Raw genomic sequence first — 7,010 nt, 5'->3', positions numbered from 1 at the left:
GGTGGCGCCTCTGGCGCGTCCGGGGGCTTCCCAAAAGCCAACTCAGCAGGAGTTCTCAGCTCTCTCCCTAACATGAGCAGGGCAGGCGTACATTGGGTGGAGTCTTGCACTGCCGACCTGTAGGCCATGAGGATAAGGGGAAGATGGTAGTCCCAGTCCTGTTGGTGTTCTGAGGTAAGGATGGCTAGCTGCTGGGCCAGCGTCCTGTTAAACCTTTCCACCAGTCCATCGCTTTGGGGGTGAAGTGGGGTGGTGCGGGTCTTCTTAATCCCAAGGCGTTCGCACATGGCAGCAAATACCTTGGACTCAAAGTTACGCCCCTGGTCACTGTGGAGGGTCTCTGCTGTTCCAAAGCGGCTGAACATCCCCTCTACTAATGCATCAGCGACAGTCTCAGCCTCCTGATCTGGGATGGCATATGCTTCCGGCCACTTGGTAAAATAGTCCATGGCCACAAGGACATAGCGGTTTCCTCTGTCTGTAAGAGGAAATGGGCCCATGACGTCCACAGCTACTCGCTCCATTGGAGCTCCTGCCGGTTGCTGCTGAAGCTGAGCCCGGGACTGGTCCTGTGGCCCTTTGTGCGAGGAACATGCATCACAGCTGCGGCAAAAGTCTTCCACATCCCTCCGCTGCTGACCCCAGTAGTAACCCTGGCGCAGGCGGCGTAGGGTCTTGGAGAACCCAAAGTGGCCGGAGCCAGTGCTCCCATGGCAGGCTTCCAGCACAGCTGACCTCAGCGACCTTGGCACCACAACCTGCCACCTCTCCTCCCCTGTGGCGGGATCCTTCCAGGCACGCTCCAACACCCCCTCCTTCAGCCTGAGAGCATCAAACTTGGTCCACAGCCCCCTGGTACAGGTGGAAAACCCAGTGACCTCATCCCAAAGTGGTCGCTCCTCCCTCTCCAGCCACTGCAGGACTGGCATCAGGTCAGTGTCTTGTTCCTGTCGTGCCCTCCACTCCGCTGCATCCACCACCAGAAGAGCCCTGCAGGCGAGCTGTGTTACTCCGTCCATTGTTGTGAGTTCCCGCTCTGTCTCCTCTCGCTTCTCACAGTAACGGCAGCCAGCTGCAGCACATGGGCGGCGAAAGAGGGCGTCTGCGTTAGAATGGTGCGTCCCTGCTCTGTGCTCCACAGTGAAATTGAAGTCCTAGGAAGCTTTTGAGCTGTTTCTGGTCCGCTGGTGTGGGCCACTCCCCAGCCAACATTTATATGTGGGGCCCATATGGTTTGGAAATGGGCTGAAAAATGGGCCCCATATAGGATTGTCCGCGGGTTCCGTAATGGCCCCATATTAAATGCCCATATAGGTGTTATATTGGTAAAATCTGGGATCTAAATGGGCCCCAACTGGGCAAAGTACACAGAAACCCACCCGGGCCCCATCTTTCAAGTTTTTGTGGGTACCACAAAGGCTAAAAAGTGGGTTTTAAGTGGGATTGTCCGCGGGTTCCATAATGGCCCCATTTTATAAGCCCATATAGGTGTTATATTGGTAAAATCTGGGAACTAAATGGGCCCCAACTGGGCAAAGTACACAGAAACCCACCCGGGCCCCATCTTTCAAGTTTTTGTGGGTACCATGTGGTTACCACATAGGCTAAAAAGTGGGTTTTAAGTGGGATTGTCCGCGGGTTCCATAATGGCCCCATTTTAAAAGCCCATCTCGGTGTTATATTGGTAAAATCTGGGACCTACACGGGCCCCAACTGGGCAAAGTACACAGAAACCCACCTGGGCCCCATCTTTCAAGTTTTTGTGGGTACCATGTGGGTACCACAAAGGCTAAAAAGTGGGTTTTAAGTGGGATTGTCCGCGGGTTCCATAATGGCCCCATTTTAAAAGCCCATCTCGGTGTTATATTGGTAAAATCTGGGAACTAAATGGGCCCCAACTGGGCAAAGTACACAGTAACCCACCTGGGCCCCATCTTTCAAGTTTTTGTGGGTACCATGTGGGTACCACAAAGGCTAAAAAGTGGGTTTTAAGTGGGATTGTCCGCGGGTTCCATAATGGCCCCATTTTAAAAGCCCATCTCGGTGTTATATTGGTAAAATCTGGGAACTAAATGGGCCCCAACTAGGCAAAGTACACAGAAACCCACCCGGGCCCCACCTTTCAAGTTCTTAGTGGGTACAACATGAGGAAAACATGAGCTAAAAAGTTGGAATGGCATTATCAGTGGGTTCTGTAGTTGCATCTTACTTCTAGTTTGAATTGGCTAATTTCTGGCACTGAGTGGGCCCCATGTAGTAAAACACTCACAAAATCAATTTTTCAGACAGCTAATACGGGTTCTGTGACACAAAGACACCAAATGTATTAAAGCTGACCACAAACAAAAACTAGTTTGTAAATAAAACCATTTCAAAAATCACGAGGGTACACAAAACAACATTTTTCACATTTATTTTTTCCAACAACTGTGATTTTACGTAACTGTATTCCAAAGTGCGTAAACTTTTAAAAAACTAGAAATGTCAAACTACATCAAAATTCCTTAGATATTTGGAACTGTTGCAACAGTGAGAAAAAGTCAGATGGAAGACTCAAAAGCTTATCTTGAATCAGCAGGGTTTCTTTTTTTGTTTTTTTACAGAGCCGTAAGTCTATTTTGTACCCTTGCAGCCCTCGGTCCTCCTCTGTCTTTAGCTCCAGTGAACCACTTGGAGAGAGCCTTCTCTGCTTCTTGCAAGTTGACTTTTGATGTTAAATAATTCTTCAGTGCCTCTGCAAATGAAGAAGAAAAATGGGCAAGCCAAAGTAAAGTTAATCTTAGCTTACTTAATTTGGTGATGATTTGCAAAGAACAATGTTTATTTCACTTTATTGCCTCAAAATATATATACAAATTGCATGATAACCAATCTCAGTTACACTTTCAAACACTTTATTAAAAAAGTTTAGTTTTCTAAAGTTCAAATGTCTCAAGTGAAACTAACTTACCATACACAACATTAAAAAGACGTAAATCTCTGAACTTTTTTTTCCCATGTCGGCCAAGCATGTTGTACTCCACAGCCAGCTCAGGTCATATGAGGAATTTCATCATCCTTCTTGTGGCATCGTCTACACTTGTTCCCCCTGTATCTGCTACCATGGCAACCTGAGGGGAACATACAAAAAGGACAGATTAGATACTGGCATCTGGTTAGGATGCCTCCCTGGTGAGGTGTTTTGGGCATGTCCCACCAGGAAGAGACCCAGAACACCCAGGACATGCTGGAGGGACAATGTTTTTCGGCTGGCCTGGGACTGCCTTGGGCCAAGTGCCTGGAGAGAGCGAAGTCTGGGCCTCTCTACTTAGTACCGGATTGGGTTGAGGGGCAGCAGCCTAAGCTTAAGATAATGGACCGGAATGGAGGATAAATGGACGCTTTACATATTACTTAATGTTCACTGTGTGGTGATAAAAAAAATATGGTAGTAAACACAAGCTAAACTAAAAAAATTAATTGCGGTTCCTTAACCCTTTATCCCCAATAATGTTACGCAGGATAACCGGAATTATATATTGTTTTAGCTGTAAAAGTGTCATAAAATCAGCTGTGACTGTGTGTGCTTTTGTCCCTTTTTTCAGTATTACTACTACTTTACACATCTGGTACGTTTTTTTCCTCTACTGTATACTATATGAATGTAATCAAGGATTAATAACAGAAAAAAAAAATTTGAAATTTTGCCATTTTTACTGAAGGCAATCAAAATGTACATGAATAAAATATTTAAATTAGTCAATTCAAATTAATAACTCTAAAACACTGAACAAAATCAAGTATTTGACCCTGTGGTTTATTTTTGGACATCTCTTTTCTTCTAAAAGTCCAGGCGTGTTGGGCCCCTGGTAGAGCTCAGGTTTGACGAGACAGGTTTGGAAAAACCTGTCGCTGGCGACTTTTTGGGGGCTGAGGGTTAAAATAAATATGAATTGGCCAAAATTTGTATAAACTATCATAGCAGAACAAAAGTAAAAAAAAACTTTATCTGTTATCAGAATCAAATATTTGATTAGAATAAAAGATTTAACTTTCTGGAAGATTTCTCGTTACATCTGTCACAAAAGTAACAACATCTCAGAAAAGAAACATGATAGCAACAGAAAAATATGATAGCAGTGTGATGTGATGGTCCCTGGCCAGATTTATACACATATTATAAGCCCTGTGACACAAAAACCACTGAACTCTGACACGCACAGACTGTTTTCCTTCTTGGTAATGAAGAAAAATGCTGGTCTGGTATGTAAAAGGGAATTTATTCTTCCAGGACCTGAAGCTCCGTAATGCAGCCCTCCAACAGCCAAACCTATCTGTTGTCTGATTGTCTTGATGCATGCTCAATCATCCAGGTAAGTAAATCTCCAAAAGTTGATTCTGTTCATCTGGACGTAGCACTTTCAGCATTTTCTCCCACTGAAAACGCTACGTCCAGATGAACAGAATCAACTTCTGGAGATGTTCTCTGATTGGATTGTTTAATTGGTGATTGACATGAAATTGACCAATCAGCTGAAAGGAAGAAAAATAGGGTCAAAATTTGGATGTGTAAGTATAAATCCACACACAGCCAGGAAAGCCGAGCGCAGAGTTGTTTGTAGCACCAATTCAGCCAGAGTGGAGCCAGATGGATTTTCCATCCATCCACACTGTAAAGTCTATAGACCAGCAAGTGATAAATTAACAGTGTTGTTGGTATTTTCTAAAACAGTTGTATGCAATAGGAATTGCTGTTTATAGTCCTCCTGTATATCTGCATGTTGCCTCCCAATTAAAACCTGTGATAATGGAGATTCAAATTCATGTCATACTTACACCAACAGTTATCAAGTATCCGGAACGACCTTTACTGATGTGCTTAAAGGAAAATTGTTATTTCCATGTATTTTCCTGTTCTGCCTTCAATTTTGAGGACTTCCCCCCACATTTCTAGTTGTGACAGTGCACTACAACAAAAAAATCTGCTGTGATTTACATTTGTTGAATGAGCAATTTTGTAAAATAGTCTATTTTTGTATGCACAGTTTACAAATCTGTCCTGTACAGCATGGACTAATTGCATGCTAAAAAGTTGTTGCTTAAAAATAAAACAATACATTTTTAATTAATAACATCAGCAGAAAGCCTTGTTATTAATTAGATGTACAATTTCTATAGAATACAAAACAACTCAGTTCATTTTTGATCATATCAATACCAGCATATTACACAACTAGTGATGGATTTCCGGCTCTTTTTAGAGAACCGGCTCTTTCGGCTCGGCTCACAAAAAAGAGCCGGCTCTTTGGGCTCCCAACCGGCTCTTCAGGTTGTTTTGTTGCTTTAATTAATTTATTATAACCAACAATATAAAATTATGCACAAAAGGAATTACTAATGTAAAAAAAGAAACGTGGTTGTATTTATATATGTTTATATATAAATATATACGGTGGCTCCTTGAGACAAAACACGTACAAACCCTAAAACACATTTCTAGCGTTAACTGAACTTCCAAAACAGAGCTACCTAGATCACTTAAATTACACAATTGAAAGCATATGTGTATTGTTTGTGTATTTATACACAAGCACTCAAATATATTCAAATAATTCCAAAAACTGTTCATTTACCTGTTACTACCACACACCAAATCCGGTCGTTGGTACTTCCTGGCTTGTGTAGCCACTAGGTAACAAAAGCTCAACACTGTGCCTAGCATCCTGGAGCACTTCTGTTGTGTTTTGTAAGTGCTTCGGAGTTTGTACGTGCTATGGAGTTTTTACGTGTTTTGGAATTTTTTTACATGTTTTGGGGTTTGTACGTGCTTTGTCTCTAGCGGGCACCGTAAATATACTTTTATTTATTCTCTCCACATAAAATGTAATAAATAAATCATATAATACAAAAAACAACTATTTACATTTCAACTTTTAACTATTTAAATTTTCAGCTTTTTCCTTTTAAACAAATTTAAAGTGAAACAACTGCAAACCACAACACAAATATAAAGTAAAATATGAAAACAAAAAGAAGATGCACATTCTCTGTCATATGGGCCTGCATGAATAAACTTTCTGAATCCTTTATCATCCGCAATTGAAAATAGTTGTGGATGATTACTATACCTTTCTAACGTGACATTGTTGTCCCTGGCTCTCTTTCTCTCTCTCTCCCTCCCGCTCTGTTCCTGTGCTACTGCTAGTGTAACTACCGCCCCTCCCCCCTCTTCCCAGCGCAAAGCACAAGGCTCGCGTGCGGAGTGAAGCGGAAAAAAGTGCGAGAGAGAGGGTGAGAGAAAGAAAAAAAAAAAACACGCTCGCGTTGTTCACTTCAAAGAGTCGGCTCTAAGAGCTGTTTCGTTTCGACCAACACATCACCAACAACTATGATGAAAAACGCTCATCTGCTTCCATCACGATCAGCTGATTAACATTGAGCTGCTGCAGTCAACACCATCAAACTAACTTAGTGTTTAATGTTATGTTATTTAATGCTTTTATTTTTAAATCTTTACCAGAGCTTAAAGACTGTAGGTGTTCACACCTGGTGTTAGAAAACCGAGCTCACAGCAATATTTTTTTTTTTTATAACAGGAAATTTAAATTTTTATTGGTTACCGTGTTTATTACCACTTTTATCAGTAATGTACTTCCTATAAAATATAGATTTGATAAGTTACGGGTTTATTGAAATCAGCTAGTGAACACATCGATCACTTTATTGAACTACATGCCTTGCACTCTTGTGAGCTCTGGTTACTAGCAGCAGGTGTGAATATTTGTAGTCCAAAACGCAGATAAAGATTAGAATAACAAGGCAATGCAAAATCAGTTTAATGCAGTTTGCAGTAGCAGCTCAGATGTATGGGCTCAAAATGTGGTCATAAATATTTTGTACTTGTAAATCAGTTTTGTATGTGTAAAAAGAATTTGTGTGTGCGTAAAAAAGATTTGTATGTGTAAAAAAGATTTGTGTGTGTGTAAAAAAGATTTGTATGTGTAAAAAAGATTTGTGTGTGCGTAAAAAAG

This window comes from Pelmatolapia mariae, linkage group LG5, assembly GCF_036321145.2.
Source record: "Pelmatolapia mariae isolate MD_Pm_ZW linkage group LG5, Pm_UMD_F_2, whole genome shotgun sequence".
Classification (NCBI taxonomy): Eukaryota; Metazoa; Chordata; class Actinopteri; order Cichliformes; family Cichlidae; genus Pelmatolapia; species Pelmatolapia mariae.
This window is presented reverse-complemented; position numbering follows the sequence as displayed.